The 14451-nt window shown below is 63.4% G+C and overlaps 1 protein-coding gene across 2 annotated transcripts in view; it reads left to right on the top strand.

Annotated features, from left to right (window-relative positions):
* Nucleotides 1-1697: 1697 nt before the first annotated feature.
* Nucleotides 1698-14451, top strand: part of GPSM2 (G protein signaling modulator 2) — a 51790-nt gene continuing 39036 nt past the window's right edge. For both annotated transcript variants that reach the window (XM_073642910.1, XM_073642908.1), the window contains exon 1: nt 1698-1806. The gene's annotated coding sequence lies outside the window, so the exon portion shown is untranslated. The remainder of the gene's footprint in view (nt 1807-14451) is intronic.

Here is a 14451-nt window from a genome sequence, read left to right as displayed (position 1 = left end):
ATTTGCGGAGTAAAGTTGTGTAATCTTTTTGTGACTCTTGGTGTTCTCATGCCAGCTTCTCTCAGCTCTGCCAAAACGGAGGACAGAGGCGCACGCCACAGATTGTCTAATTCATAACGAGCCAGAAATCTTCCTCTAGTCTGTGACCGGAGTAAGATTTGTTCCGCACATCACTGGTCAGACGCTCCTGACCCATTAGGAGGCATGCAACTCTACATGAATCAGGAGCGCATGACTCTGCCCCGCATCATCACAGCCAGTGTGAGAATCACCAGTCTTGGGGATCAGGCCAGGAGGGTTTTTTAATGTTTGGCACTTCCTGTCTGAGCGGTGGATACCACAGACATGCATCCAGTGATGTTGTAAGCAGCACTTGACTATCCAGAGGACTGATGAAGGTCTTGTTTTGACCGAAACATCTCTTATTATTTTCTGGATTTTCCACAATAAATTAATTCATTCTGAACACGTCATAAGTGCCAAGAGTCTTTTGCAATTTAAACTACAGTAGGTTTTTTAATGAGATTTTAGAGCAGAAAACTTTCCAAAATCCTCAACACTTGAGAGTTTCTGCTCCACAAACCGAGCGCCTGGTTGTTTAGATCTACTATTAGGCCACGGCCTCACTATCAGTATTTGGTCAGTATTTTTTCTCAGGAGTGGGAGCCAAAACCTGGAGTGGGTGATAAATGCAGAATTGGTGACTTGTTTCTATTCTACCTTTTCTCTGATTGTTCTCACCTGGTTTTGGCTCCCACTCCTGAGAGAAAATACTGACCGAATACTGAGTGGGGCCGTGGCCTAAGGAGGGCACTATCAGGCTCCGCCGGCTCGCGTGCCATCATCTACCCACGGCTTTACCCCAGGTTTGTGGTGGGATGATGAATCTGCCCCAAAGAATTCCTTCACAGATTTACTTCGGAGTTTTAGTTCAGATTTAATCACGGAAAATCTATAATAGCCGCCACCATCAAAGTGATGAGATCTCAGCGCTGTGCACATTACCGTGCGGACATTCACTGACCCACTGACCGCAGAGAAGCTTACAGGATGCAGAAAGTCTGAAAACTGCAGCATAATGGGAACCTGGCGATGTTCAGACCATGCAGCTGTGTGCTGCCCAACCTCAGCACTACACCGCCAGCCGTGTTCACACCTAGCATTTACAATGCATGATGAGACACAAACTGGCTGGAAAACTGCACTTTCCGTTTTTGTAACGCTTTATTTTAAGTGGTAAGCTTTTTTTGATATGAAGTTAAAAATAAATTAACACTAATTTTTTCCAACCTGAAAAAAAAAAAACCGGGCAGAACACCTGCATCACAAACATTACATGTGCACAGGCTCCACGACTATGTGCGGTTCTCCTGCACAGGACTCATCTCTGGGCTCTGCAGATCAAAACAGTTGGACCGGAGGAGGCACTCATCCGCTCCCTTTATCAGCATGTGATTTGGGGGACGGGGACCCCCAGCACAGACACCGAATCACCGACCTCCCGAGCCACCTATCACAGTGCAGAGCTCCTCCCCACGCCCTGTGATTGGCTGGTACAAATGTCGCGCCCTCCTCTCCCTTTCTCTCTGTGAGGCGGCGGTTGCTGTTTAAATGCTGTGCTAAGGGGTGTGGCCTTCTCTGTGGGCGTGGCCTAGGCAGGGACGGTGGAGGGGGGCACAGTAAGGCAGCGGAGGGGAGCGTGCTGAGGCAACCGTGTGGTGAGGAGGGGACCGTGTGGTGAGCAGGCTACCAGGCTGACGGCACCGTGTGGTGAGGAGGTTACCGGGTGAAGCGGACCCTGCGGAGGTGAGTGCTGACTGCAGGGAGGAACTTTTCACAAAGTTTCAACTTGTTGTGTCTGACTCTTGTGCAGTGTGGGGGACGGGCGGTGTAACCCCCTCCATGCCAGGGACGAGGGGGAGCCGGCAGGGAGTATGTAGCTGCCGGCATGAGCCGTCCTCCCGTGCCCTGTGTCGGTGACAGCTGTGACTCCGCTGCTGACGTGGTTGTGCGGTCTGGACAATCAGGAGCGATCAGCCGCAGGCAGCGGTGACCTCCGTCCTCCATATGCCCCTTGTAGTATAGGGCTGTGTTCTCATAGAGCGGCATGCAGGAGCCTCTGCTGCGGATTTGTGTGCAGATGTTCCAGCACCTGCTTTGTGACTGACAGAATACAAAGTCCCATCCTGCAGAGGACAGTGCCCTCTACTTTCTGCAGCTTGTCATTTATGTGTCTGATGTCCCCCCCCTTCCAGTGTGTGTTTGCGGAGTCGTCGTCCCCCCCCCCCCCCCCTTCCAGTGTGTGTTTGCGGAGTCGTCGCCCCCCCCCCCCCTTCCAGTGTGTGTTTGCGGAGTCGTCGCCCCCCCCCCCCTTCCAGTGTGTGTTTGCGGAGTCGTCGTCCCCCCCCCCCCTTCCAGTTTGTGTTTGCGGAGTCGTCCGCCCCCCCCCCCCCTTCCAGTGTGTGTTTGCGGAGTCGTCCCCCCCCCCCTTCCAGTGTGTGTTTGCGGAGTCGTCGCCCCCCCCCCCTTCCAGTGTGTGTTTGCGGAGTCGTCGTTCCCCCCCCCCTTCCAGTGTGTGTTTGCGGAGTCGTCGTCCCCCCCCCCCTTCCAGTGTGTGTTTGCGGAGTCGTCCCCCGTCCCCCCCCCCTTCCAGTGTGTGTTTGCGGAGTCGTCCCCCGTCCCCCCTTCCAGTGTGTGTTTGCGGAGTCGTCCCCCCCCCCCCCCCTTCCAGTGTGTGTTTGCGGAGTCGTCGTCCCCCCCCCCCCCCTTCCAGTGTGTGTTTGCGGAGTCGTCCCCCCCCCCCCCCTTCCAGTGTGTGTTTGCGGAGTCGTCCCCCCCCCCCCCCCCTTCCAGTGTGTGTTTGCGGAGTCGTCCCCCCCCCCCCCCCTTCCAGTGTGTGTTTGCGGAGTCGTCCCCCCCCCCCCCCTTCCAGTGTGTGTTTGCGGAGTCGTCCCCCCCCCCCCCCTTCCAGTGTGTGTTTGCGGAGTCGTCCCCCCCCCCCCCTTCCAGTGTGTGTTTGCGGAGTCGTCGTCCCCCCCCCCCCTTCCAGTGTGTGTTTGCGGAGTCGTCCCCCCCCCCCCCCCTTCCAGTGTGTGTTTGCGGAGTCGTCGTCCCCCCCCTTCCAGTGTGTGTTTGCGGAGTCGTCGCCCCCCCCCCCCCTTCCAGTGTGTGTTTGCGGAGTCGTCCCCCCCCCCCCCCTTCCAGTTTGTGTTTGCGGAGTCGCCCCCCCCCCCCCTTCCAGTGTGTGTTTGCGGAGTCGCCCCCCCCCCCCTTCCAGTGTGTGTTTGCGGAGTCGCCCCCCCCCTTCCAGTGTGTGTTTGCGGAGTCGTCCCCCCCCCCCTTCCAGTGTGTGTTTGCGGAGTCGTCGTCCCCCCCCCCTTCCAGTGTGTGTTTGCGGAGTCGTCCCCGTCCCCCCCTTCCAGTGTGTGTTTGCGGAGTCGTCCCCCCCCCCCCCCTTCCAGTGTGTGTTTGCGGAGTCGTCGTCCCCCCCCCCCCTTCCAGTGTGTGTTTGCGGAGTCGTCGTCCCCCCCCCCCTTCCAGTGTGTGTTTGCGGAGTCGTCGTCCCCCCCCCCCCTTCCAGTGTGTGTTTGCGGAGTCGTCGTCCCCCCCCCCTTCCAGTGTGTGTTTGCGGAGTCGTCGTCCCCCCCCCCCTTCCAGTGTGTGTTTGCGGAGTCGTCGTCCGTCCCCCCCCCCCCCCCCTTCCAGTGTGTGTTTGCGGAGTCGTCGTCCCCCCCCCCTTCCAGTGTGTGTTTGCGGAGTCGTCGTCCCCCCCCCCCTTCCAGTGTGTGTGTTTGCGGAGTCGTCGTCCGTCCCCCCCCCCCCCCTTCCAGTGTGTGTTTGCGGAGTCGTCGTCCGTCCCCCCCCCCCCTTCCAGTGTGTGTTTGCGGAGTCGTCGTCCGTCCCCCCCCCCCCCCTTCCAGTGTGTGTTTGCGGAGTCGTCCTCCGTCCCCCCCCCCCCTTCCAGTGTGTGTTTGCGGAGTCGTCCTCCGCCCCCCCCCCCTTCCAGTGTGTGTTTGCGGAGTCGTCCTCCGTCCCCCCCCCCCTTCCAGTGTGTGTTTGCGGAGTCGTCCTCCGTCCCCCCCCCCCTTCCAGTGTGTGTTTGCGGAGTCGTCCTCCGTCCCCCCCCCCCTTCCAGTGTGTGTTTGCGGAGTCGTCCTCCGTCCCCCCCCCCCTTCCAGTGTGTGTTTGCGGAGTCGTCCCGTCCCCCCCCCCCCTTCCAGTGTGTGTTTGCGGAGTCGTCCCGTCCCCCCCCCCCTTCCAGTGTGTGTTTGCGGAGTTGTCCCGTCCCCCCCCCTTCCAGTGTGTGTTTGCGGAGTCGTCCCGTCCCCCCCCCCCCCTTCCAGTGTGTGTTTGCGGAGTCGTCCCGTCCCCCCGTCCCCCCCCCCCCCCCCTTCCAGTGTGTGTTTGCGGAGTCGTCCCGTCCCCCCCCCCCTTCCAGTGTGTGTTTGCGGAGTCGTCCCGTCCCCCCCACCCCTTCCAGTGTGTGTTTGCGGAGTCGTCGCCCCCCCCCTTCCAGTGTGTTTACGGAGTCGTCGTCCCCCCCCCTTCCAGTGTGTGTTTACGGAGTCTCTCCCCCCCCCCCCCTCCAGTGTGTGTGTGTTTGCGGAGTCCCCCCCCCCCCTCCAGTGTGTGTGTGTTTGCGGAGTCCCCCCCCCCCCTTCCAGTGTGTGTTTGCGGAGTCTCTCCCCCCCCCCCCCCTCCAGTGTGTGTGTGTTTGCGGAGTCTCTCCCCCCCCCCCCTCCAGTGTGTGTGTGTTTGCGGAGTCCCCCCCCCCCCTCCAGTGTGTGTGTGTGTGTGTGTTTGCGGAGTCCCCCCCCCCCCCGCCTCCAGTGTGTGTGTGTGTGTTTGCGGAGTCCCCCCCCCCGCCTCCAGTGTGTGTGTGTGTGTTTGCGGAGTCCCCCCTCCCCCTCCAGTGTGTGTGTGTGTGTGTGTGTGTTTGCGGAGTCCCCCCCCCCTCCAGTGTGTGTGTGTGTGTGTGTGTGTTTGCGGAGTCCCCCCCCCCCCCCCCCCCCAGTGTGTGTGTGTGTGTTTGCGGAGTCCCCCCCCCCCCCCCAGTGTGTGTGTGTGTGTTTGCGGAGTTCCCCCCCCCCCCCTCCAGTGTGTGTGTGTGTGTTTGCGGAGTCCCCCCTCCAGTGTGTGTGTGTGTGTTTGCGGAGTCCCCCCCCCCCCCCTCCAGTGTGTGTGTGTTTGCGGAGTCCCCCCCTCCAGTGTGTGTGTGTGTGTTTGCGGAGTCGTCCCCCCCCCTCCAGTGTGTGTGTGTGTTTGCGGAGTCCCGTCCCCCCCCCTCCAGTGTGTGTGTGTGTGCGCGGAGTCCCCCCCCCCTCCAGTGTGTGTGTGTGTGTGTGTGTTTGCGGAGTCGTCCCCCCCCCCCCCCTCCAGTGTGTGTGTGTGTGTGTTTGCGGAGTCGTCGTCCCCGTCCCCCCCCCCCCTCCAGTGTGTGTGTGTGTTTGCGGAGTCCCCCCCCCCCCCCCCTCCAGTGTGTGTGTGTGTTTGCGGAGTCGTCCCCCCCCCCCCCCCCCTCCAGTGTGTGTGTGTGTGTGTTTGCGGAGTCGTCTCCCCCCCCCCCCCCCTCCAGTGTGTGTGTGTGTTTGCGGAGTCGTCGTCCCCCCCCCCCTCCAGTGTGTGTGTGTGTGTGTGTTTGCGGAGTCGTCCCCCCCCCCTCCAGTGTGTGTGTGTGTGTTTGCGGAGTCCCCCCCCCCCCTCCAGTGTGTGTGTGTGTGCGCGGAGTCCCCCCCCCCCTCCAGTGTGTGTGTGTGTTTGCGGAGTCGTCCCCCCCCCCCCCCTCCAGTGTGTGTGTGTGTGTTTGCGGAGTCCCCCCCCCCCCCCCCTCCAGTGTGTGTGTGTGTGTGTGTGTGTGTGTGTTTGCGGAGTCCCCCCCCCTCCAGTGTGTGTGTGTGTTTGCGGAGTCGTCCCCCCCCCCCCCCTCCAGTGTGTGTGTGTGTTTGCGGAGTCGTCCCCCCCCCCCCCCTCCAGTGTGTGTGTGTGTTTGCGGAGTCCCCCCCCCCCCCCCCCTCCAGTGTGTGTGTGTGTTTGCGGAGTCCCCCCCCCCCCCCCCCTCCAGTGTGTGTGTTTGCGGAGTCCCCCCCCCCCTCCAGTGTGTGTGTGTGTGTGTGTGTGTTTGCGGAGTCCCCCTCCAGTGTGTGTGTGTTTGCGGAGTCCCCCCCCCCCCTCCAGTGTGTGTGTGTGTTTGCGGAGTCGTCCCCTCCAGTGTGTGTGTGTGTTTGCGGAGTCGCCCCCCCCCCCCTCCAGTGTGTGTGTGTTTGCGGAGTCCCCCCCCCCCCCTCCAGTGTGTGTGTGTGTGTGTGTTTGCGGAGTCCCCCCCCCCCCTCCAGTGTGTGTGTGTTTGCGGAGTCGTCCCCTCCAGTGTGTGTGTGTTTGCGGAGTCGCCCCCCCCCCCCCCTCCAGTGTGTGTGTGTTTGCGGAGTCCCCCCCCCCCCCCTCCAGTGTGTGTGTGTGTGTTTGCGGAGTCCCCCCCCCCCCCCCCTCCAGTGTGTGTGTGTTTGCGGAGTCCCCCCCTCCAGTGTGTGTGTGTTTGCGGAGTCGTCCCCCCCCCCCCCCTCCAGTGTGTGTGTGTGTGTGTGTGTTTGCGGAGTCGTCCCCCCCCCCCCCTCCAGTGTGTGTGTGTGTGTTTGCGGAGTCGTCTCCCCCCCCCCCTCCAGTGTGTGTGTGTGTTTGCGGAGTCGTCCCCCCCCCCCTCCAGTGTGTGTGTGTGTGTGTGTTTGCGGAGTCCCCCCCTCCCCCCTCCAGTGTGTGTGTGTGTGTTTGCGGAGTCCCCCCCCCCCCCCTCCAGTGTGTGTGTGTGTTTGCGGAGTTCCCCCCCCCCCCTCCAGTGTGTGTGTGTGTGTGTGTGTGTTTGCGGAGTTCCCCCCCCCCCCCCTCCAGTGTGTGTGTGTGTTTGCGGAGTCCCCCCCCCCCCTCCAGTGTGTGTGTGTGTGTTTGCGGAGTCCCCCCCCCCCCCTCCAGTGTGTGTTTGCGGAGTCCCCCTCCAGTGTGTGTGTGTGTGTTTGCGGAGTCCCCCCCCCCCCTCCAGTGTGTGTGTGTGTGTTTGCGGAGTCCCCCCCCCCCCCCCCTCCAGTGTGTGTGTGTGTGTGTGCGGAGTCGTCCCCCCCCCCCCCCTCCAGTGTGTGTGTGTGTGTTTGCGGAGTCGTTCCCCCCCCCCCCTCCAGTGTGTGTGTGTGTTTGCGGAGTCGTCTCTCCCCCCCCCTCCAGTGTGTGTGTGTGTTTGCGGAGTCGTCCCCCCCCCCCCCTCCAGTGTGTGTGTGTGTGTGTTTGCGGAGTCGTCCCCCCCCCCCCTCCAGTGTGTGTGTGTGTGTTTGCGGAGTCGTCCCCCCCCCCCCTCCAGTGTGTGTGTGTGTTTGCGGAGTCGTCGTCCCCACCCCCACCCCCCCCCCCCCCCCTCCAGTGTGTGTGTGTGTGTGTTTGCGGAGTCGTCGTCCCCCCCCCCCCTCCAGTGTGTGTGTGTGTGTTTGCGGAGTCCCCCCCCCCTCCAGTGTGTGTGTGTGTGTGTTTGCGGAGTCGTCGTCCCCCCCCCTCCAGTGTGTGTGTGTGTGTGTTTGCGGAGTCGTCTCCCCCCCCCTCCAGTGTGTGTGTGTGTGTTTGCGGAGTCGTCCCCCCCCTCCAGTGTGTGTGTGTGTGTGTGTGTGTGTGTGTGTGTTTGCGGAGTCGTCCCCCCCCCCCCCTCCAGTGTGTGTGTGTTTGCGGAGTCCCCCCCCCCCCCCCCCCCTCCAGTGTGTGTGTGTGTGTGCGCGGAGTCCCCCCCCCCCCCTCCAGTGTGTGTGTGTGTTTGCAGAGTCGTCCCCCCCCCCCCCCCCTCCAGTGTGTGTGTGTGTGTGTGTTTGCGGAGTCCCCCCCCCCCCTCCAGTGTGTGTGTGTGTGTGTGTGTGTTTGCGGAGTTCCCCCCCCCCCCCCTCCAGTGTGTGTGTGTGTTTGCGGAGTCCCCCCCCCCCCCCTCCAGTGTGTGTGTGTGTGTTTGCGGAGTCCCCCCCCCCCCCTCCAGTGTGTGTTTGCGGAGTCCCCCTCCAGTGTGTGTGTGTGTGTTTGCGGAGTCCCCCCCCCCCCTCCAGTGTGTGTGTGTGTGTTTGCGGAGTCCCCCCCCCCCCCCCCTCCAGTGTGTGTGTGTGTGTGCGGAGTCGTCCCCCCCCCCCCCCTCCAGTGTGTGTGTGTGTGTTTGCGGAGTCGTTCCCCCCCCCCCCTCCAGTGTGTGTGTGTGTTTGCGGAGTCGTCTCTCCCCCCCCCTCCAGTGTGTGTGTGTGTTTGCGGAGTCGTCCCCCCCCCCCCTCCAGTGTGTGTGTGTGTGTGTTTGCGGAGTCGTCCCCCCCCCCCCTCCAGTGTGTGTGTGTGTGTGTTTGCGGAGTCGTCCCCCCCCCCCCTCCAGTGTGTGTGTGTGTGTTTGCGGAGTCGTCGTCCCCACCCCCACCCCCCCCCCCCCCTCCAGTGTGTGTGTGTGTGTGTTTGCGGAGTCGTCGTCCCCCCCCCCCTCCAGTGTGTGTGTGTGTGTTTGCGGAGTCCCCCCCCCCTCCAGTGTGTGTGTGTGTGTGTTTGCGGAGTCGTCGTCCCCCCCCCCTCCAGTGTGTGTGTGTGTGTGTTTGCGGAGTCGTCTCCCCCCCCCTCCAGTGTGTGTGTGTGTGTTTGCGGAGTCGTCCCCCCCCTCCAGTGTGTGTGTGTGTGTGTGTGTGTGTGTGTGTGTTTGCGGAGTCGTCCCCCCCCCCCCCTCCAGTGTGTGTGTGTTTGCGGAGTCCCCCCCCCCCCCCCCCCCCTCCAGTGTGTGTGTGTGTGTGCGCGGAGTCCCCCCCCCCCCCCTCCAGTGTGTGTGTGTGTGTTTGCAGAGTCGTCCCCCCCCCCCCCCTCCAGTGTGTGTGTGTGTGTGTGTTTGCGGAGTCCCCCCCCCCCCTCCAGTGTGTGTGTGTGTGTGTGTTTGCGGAGTCCCCCCCCCCCCCCCCCTCCAGTGTGTGTGTGTTTGCGGAGTCCCCCCCCCCCCCCCTCCAGTGTGTGTGTGTTTGCGGAGTCCCCCCCCCCCCCCTCCAGTGTGTGTGTGTGTGTTTGCGGAGTCCCCCCCCCCCCCCTCCAGTGTGTGTGTTTGCGGAGTCCCCCCCCCCCCTCCAGTGTGTGTGTTTGCGGAGTCCCCCCCCCCCTCCAGTGTGTGTGTTTGCGGAGTCCCCCCCCCCCCCTCCAGTGTGTGTGTGTGTGTTTGCGGAGTCCCCCCCCCCCCCCCCTCCAGTGTGTGTGTGTGTTTGCGGAGTCCGTCCCCCCCCCCCTCCAGTGTGTGTGTGTGTGTGTTTGCGGAGTCCCGTCCCCCCCCCCCCTCCAGTGTGTGTGTGTGTTTGCGGAGTCCCCCCCCCCCCTCCAGTGTGTGTGTGTGTGTGTGTGTTTGCGGAGTCCCCCCTCCCCCTCCAGTGTGTGTGTGTGTTTGCGGAGTCCCCCCCCCCCCCCCCCCCCTCCAGTGTGTGTGTGTGTGTGTTTGCGGAGTCCCCCCCCCCCCCCCTCCAGTGTGTGTGTGTGTGTGTTTGCGGAGTTCCCCCCCCTCCATTGTGTGTTTGCGGAGTCCCCCTCCAGTGTGTGTGTGTTTGCGGAGTCCCCCCCCCCCCCCCTCCAGTGTGTGTGTGTGTGTTTGCGGAGTCGTCCCCTCCAGTGTGTGTGTGTGTGTGTGTGTTTGCGGAGTCGCCCCCCCCCCCCCTCCAGTGTGTGTGTGTTTGCGGAGTCCCCCCCCCCCCCCCCCTCCAGTGTGTGTGTGTTTGCGGAGTCCCCCTCCAGTGTGTGTGTGTGTTTGCGGAGTCCCCCCCCCCCCCCCTCCAGTGTGTGTGTGTGTGTGTTTGCGGAGTCGCCCCCCCCCCCCCCTCCAGTGTGTGTGTGTTTGCGGAGTCCCCCCCCCCCCCCCCCTCCAGTGTGTGTGTGTTTGCGGAGTCCCCCCCCCCCCCCTCCAGTGTGTGTGTGTGTGTTTGCGGAGTCCCCCCCCCCCCCTCCAGTGTGTGTGTGTGTGTTTGCGGAGTCCCCCCCCCCCCCTCCAGTGTGTGTGTGTGTGTTTGCGGAGTCCCCCCCCCCCCCTCCAGTGTGTGTGTGTGTGTTTGCGGAGTCCCCCCCCCCCCCCCCCCTCCAGTGTGTGTGTGTTTGCGGAGTCCCCCCCTCCAGTGTGTGTGTGTGTGTGTGTGTGTGTTTGCGGAGTCGTCCCCCCCCCTCCAGTGTGTGTGTGTGTTTGCGGAGTCGTCCCCCCCCCCCTCCAGTGTGTGTGTGTGTGTTTGCGGAGTCCCCCCCCCCCCCCCCCTCCAGTGTGTGTGTGTTTGCGGAGTCCCCCCCTCCAGTGTGTGTGTGTGTGTGTGTGTGTTTGCGGAGTCGTCCCCCCCCCTCCAGTGTGTGTGTGTGTTTGCGGAGTCGTCCCCCCCCCCCTCCAGTGTGTGTGTGTTTGCGGAGTCCCCCCCCCCCCCTCCAGTGTGTGTGTGTGTGTGCGCGGAGTCCCCCCCCCCCCCCCCCCCTCCAGTGTGTGTGTGTGTTTGCAGAGTCGCCCCCCCCCCCCCCCCCCTCCAGTGTGTGTGTGTGTTTGCGGAGTCGTCCCCCCCCCCCCCTCCAGTGTGTGTGTGTGTGTTTGCGGAGTCGTCCCCCCCCCCCCCCCCAGTGTGTGTGTGTGTGTTTGCGGAGTCCCCCCCCCCCCCCCCCCTCCAGTGTGTGTGTGTTTGCGGAGTCCCCCCCCCCCCCCCTCCAGTGTGTGTGTGTTTGCGGAGTCCCCCCCGTCCCCCCCCCTCCAGTGTGTGTGTGTTTGCGGAGTCCCCCCCGTCCCCCCCCCTCCAGTGTGTGTGTGTTTGCGGAGTCCCCCCCGTCCCCCCCCCTCCAGTGTGTGTGTGTTTGCGGAGTCCCCCCCCCCCCCCTCCAGTGTGTGTGTGTTTGCGGAGTCCCCCCCCCCCCCTCCAGTGTGTGTGTGTGTTTGCGGAGTCCCCCCCCCCCCCCTCCAGTGTGTGTGTTTGCGGAGCCCCCCCCCCCCCCCCTCCAGTGTGTGTGTTTGCGGAGTCCCCCCCCCCCCCCTCCAGTGTGTGTGTGTGTGTGTTTGCGGAGTCCCCCCCCCCCCTCCAGTGTGTGTGTGTGTGTGTGTGTGTGTGTTTGCGGAGTCCGTCCCCCCCCCCCTCCAGTGTGTGTGTGTGTGTGTGTGTTTGCGGAGTCCCCCCCCCCCTCCAGTGTGTGTGTGTGCGGAGTCCCCCCCCCCCCTCCAGTGTGTGTGTGTGTGTGTGTTTGTTTGCGGAGTCCCCCCTCCCCCTCCAGTGTGTGTGTGTGTGTGTGTTTGCGGAGTCCCCCCCCCCCCCCCCCTCCAGTGTGTGTGTGTGTGTGTTTGCGGAGTACCCCCCCCCCCTCCAGTGTGTGTGTGTGTGTTTGCGGAGTTCCCCCCCCCCTCCAGTGTGTGTTTGCGGAGTCCCCCTCCAGTGTGTGTGTGTTTGCGGAGTCCCCCCCCCCCCCCTCCAGTGTGTGTGTGTGTGTGTGTTTGCGGAGTCGTCCCCTCCAGTGTGTGTGTGTGTGTTTGCGGAGTCGCCCCCCCCCCCCCCTCCAGTGTGTGTGTGTTTGCGGAGTCCCCCCCCCCCCCCCCCCTCCAGTGTGTGTGTGTTTGCGGAGTCCCCCCCCCCCTCCAGTGTGTGTGTGTGTGTTTGCGGAGTCCCCCCCCCCCCCCCCTCCAGTGTGTGTGTGTTTGCGGAGTCCCCCCCTCCAGTGTGTGTGTGTGTGTGTTTGCGGAGTCGTCCCCCCCCCTCCAGTGTGTGTGTGTGTGTGTTTGCGGAGTCGTCCCCCCCCCCCCCCTCCAGTGTGTGTGTGTGTGTTTGCGGAGTCGTCCCCCCCCCCCCCCCTCCAGTGTGTGTGTGTGTGTGTGTGTTTTGCGGAGTCGTCTCCCCCCCCCTCCAGTGTGTGTGTGTGTGTGTGTGTTTGCGGAGTCGTCCCCCCCCCCCCCCTCCAGTGTGTGTGTGTGTGTGTTTGCGGAGTCCGTCCCCCCCCCCCTCCAGTGTGTGTGTGTGTGTGTTTGCGGAGTCCCCCCCCCCCCTCCAGTGTGTGTGTGTGTGTGTGTTTGCGGAGTCGTCCCCCCCCCCTCCAGTGTGTGTGTGTGTGTGTTTGCGGAGTCCCCCCCCCCCCCCTCCAGTGTGTGTGTGTGTGTGTTTGCGGAGTTCCCCCCCCCCCCCCCTCCAGTGTGTGTGTGTGTTTGCGGAGTTCCCCCCCCCCCCCTCCAGTGTGTGTGTGTGTGTTTGCGGAGTTCCCCCCCCCCCCTCCAGTGTGTGTGTGTGTGTGTGTTTGCGGAGTTCCCCCCCCCCCCCCCTCCAGTGTGTGTGTGTGTGTGTGTGTTTGCGGAGTCCCCCCCCCCCCCCTCCAGTGTGTGTGTGTGTGTGTGTGTGTTTGCGGAGTTCCCCCCCCCCCCCTCCAGTGTGTGTGTGTTTGCGGAGTCGTCCCCTCCAGTGTGTGTGTGTGTGTGTTTGCGGAGTCGCCCCCCCCCCCTCCAGTGTGTGTGTGTTTGCGGAGTCTCCCCCCCCCCCCTCCAGTGTGTGTGTGTGTGTGTGTGTGTGTGTGTTTGCGGAGTCCCCCCCCCCCCCTCCAGTGTGTGTGTGTGTGTTTGCGGAGTCCCCCCCTCCAGTGTGTGTGTGTGTGTTTGCGGAGTCGTCCCCCCCCCCCCTCCAGTGTGTGTGTGTGTGTGTGTGTGTTTGCGGAGTCGTCCCCCCCCCCCCTCCAGTGTGTGTGTGTGTGTGTGTTTGCGGAGTCGTCCCCCCCCCCCCCTCCAGTGTGTGTGTGTGTGTGTGTGTTTGCGGAGTCGTCCCCCCCCCCCCCCTCCAGTGTGTGTGTGTGTGTGTGTGTTTGCGGAGTCGTCTCCCCCCCCCCCCCTCCAGTGTGTGTGTGTGTTTGCGGAGTCGTCCCCCCCCCCCCTCCAGTGTGTGTGTGTGTGTGTGTGTGTTTGCGGAGTCTCCCCCCCCCCCCCCCCTCCAGTGTGTGTGTGTGTGTGTGTGTGTTTGCGGAGTCGTCCCCCCCCCCCCCCCTCCAGTGTGTGTGTGTGTGTGTGTGTGTGTGTGTGTGTGTGTGTTTGCGGAGTCGTCCCCCCCCCCCTCCAGTGTGTGTGTGTGTGTGTGCGCGGAGTCCCCCCCCCCCCCCCCCTCCAGTGTGTGTGTGTGTTTGCGGAGTCGTCCCCCCCCCCCTCCAGTGTGTGTGTGTTTGCGGAGTCCCCCCCCCCCCCTCCAGTGTGTGTGTGTGTGTTTGCGGAGTCCCCCCCCCCCCCCCCCCTCCAGTGTGTGTGTGTGTTTGCGGAGTCTCCCCCCCCCCCCCCCCCCTCCAGTGTGTGTGTGTGTGTGTGTGTTTGCGGAGTCGTCTCCCCCCCCCCCCTCCAGTGTGTGTGTGTGTGTGTGTTTGCGGAGTCGTCTCCCCCCCCCCCCCTCCAGTGTGTGTGTGTGTTTGCGGAGTCGTCCCCCCCCCCCCCCTCCAGTGTGTGTGTGTGTTTGCGGAGTCGTCCCCCCCCCCTCCAGTGTGTGTGTGTGTGTGTGTTTGCGGAGTCGTCGTCCCCCCCCCTCCAGTGTGTGTGTGTGTGTGTGTGTGTGTGTGTGTGTGTGTTTGCGGAGTCGTCCCCCCCCCCCCCCCTCCAGTGTGTGTGTGTGTGTGTTTGCGGAGTCCCCCCCCCCCCCCCCTCCAGTGTGTGTGTGTGTGTGTGTTTGCGGAGTCCCCCCCCCCCCCCTCCAGTGTGTGTGTGTGTTTGCGGAGTCCCCCCCCCCCTCCAGTGTGTGTGTGTGTTTGCGGAGTCCCCACCCCCCCTCCAGTGTGTGTGTGTTTGCGGAGTCCCCCGTCCCCCCCCCCCTCCAGTGTGTGTGTGTGTGTGTTTGCGGAGTCCCCCCCCCCCCCCCCCCACCCTCCAGTGTGTGTGTGTGTGTTTGTTTGCGGGCTGAGGCCCCCCCCTCCAGTTGTGCTTGGGGGCTATACAGTATATAACAGCCCACATTCTGGTGATCACCAAACCCAGCGGGGCGCAGAACTTTTTCCGCTGCAGACAGTGTGATTAATGATGTGCGTGCTGGTCCCCCACACAGTGACACTGTCATATAGAGCGCTCACAGGTCATCTCTGTTTGTCAATGGCCCTTTTTTGTTTTTAGTAGCCCGGGGTCACTACCTTTTGGTACTCTGGGCCCTTAGTAATTGTCATAGAAGAGCAGTGTCAAGGACAGGTGCAAATGGTCATAGCGTGAAATCTTACAGGGGTTTTCCCAAAATTGTAAATGATCCCATATACATAGGATAGAGGATGGATAAGTGTTTGAGGGTCCGACTCCTGGGATCTCAAATGACCCCAAGAATGGGGCTGTGCAGAGCTGTGTCCAGACAGTGGAGGTGCGCGTGCTCGGCCCCCCCGTCTTTTCTTTGTAGGACTGCGGAGAGAGTCCAGCTGTGGTTGGGAGATCACCAGACTCTACTACAAGTATGATAATGTAGGAGATAAGCCCCCTACACACCTATACAA

Source organism: Phyllobates terribilis, unplaced genomic scaffold (genome assembly GCF_046119375.1).
Source record: "Phyllobates terribilis strain yellow unplaced genomic scaffold, ASM4611937v1 Scaffold_8__6_contigs__length_399053987, whole genome shotgun sequence".
Classification (NCBI taxonomy): domain Eukaryota; kingdom Metazoa; phylum Chordata; class Amphibia; order Anura; family Dendrobatidae; genus Phyllobates; species Phyllobates terribilis.
Note: the sequence above shows the minus strand (reverse complement) of the source record. Positions and strands in the feature narration are given on the sequence as shown.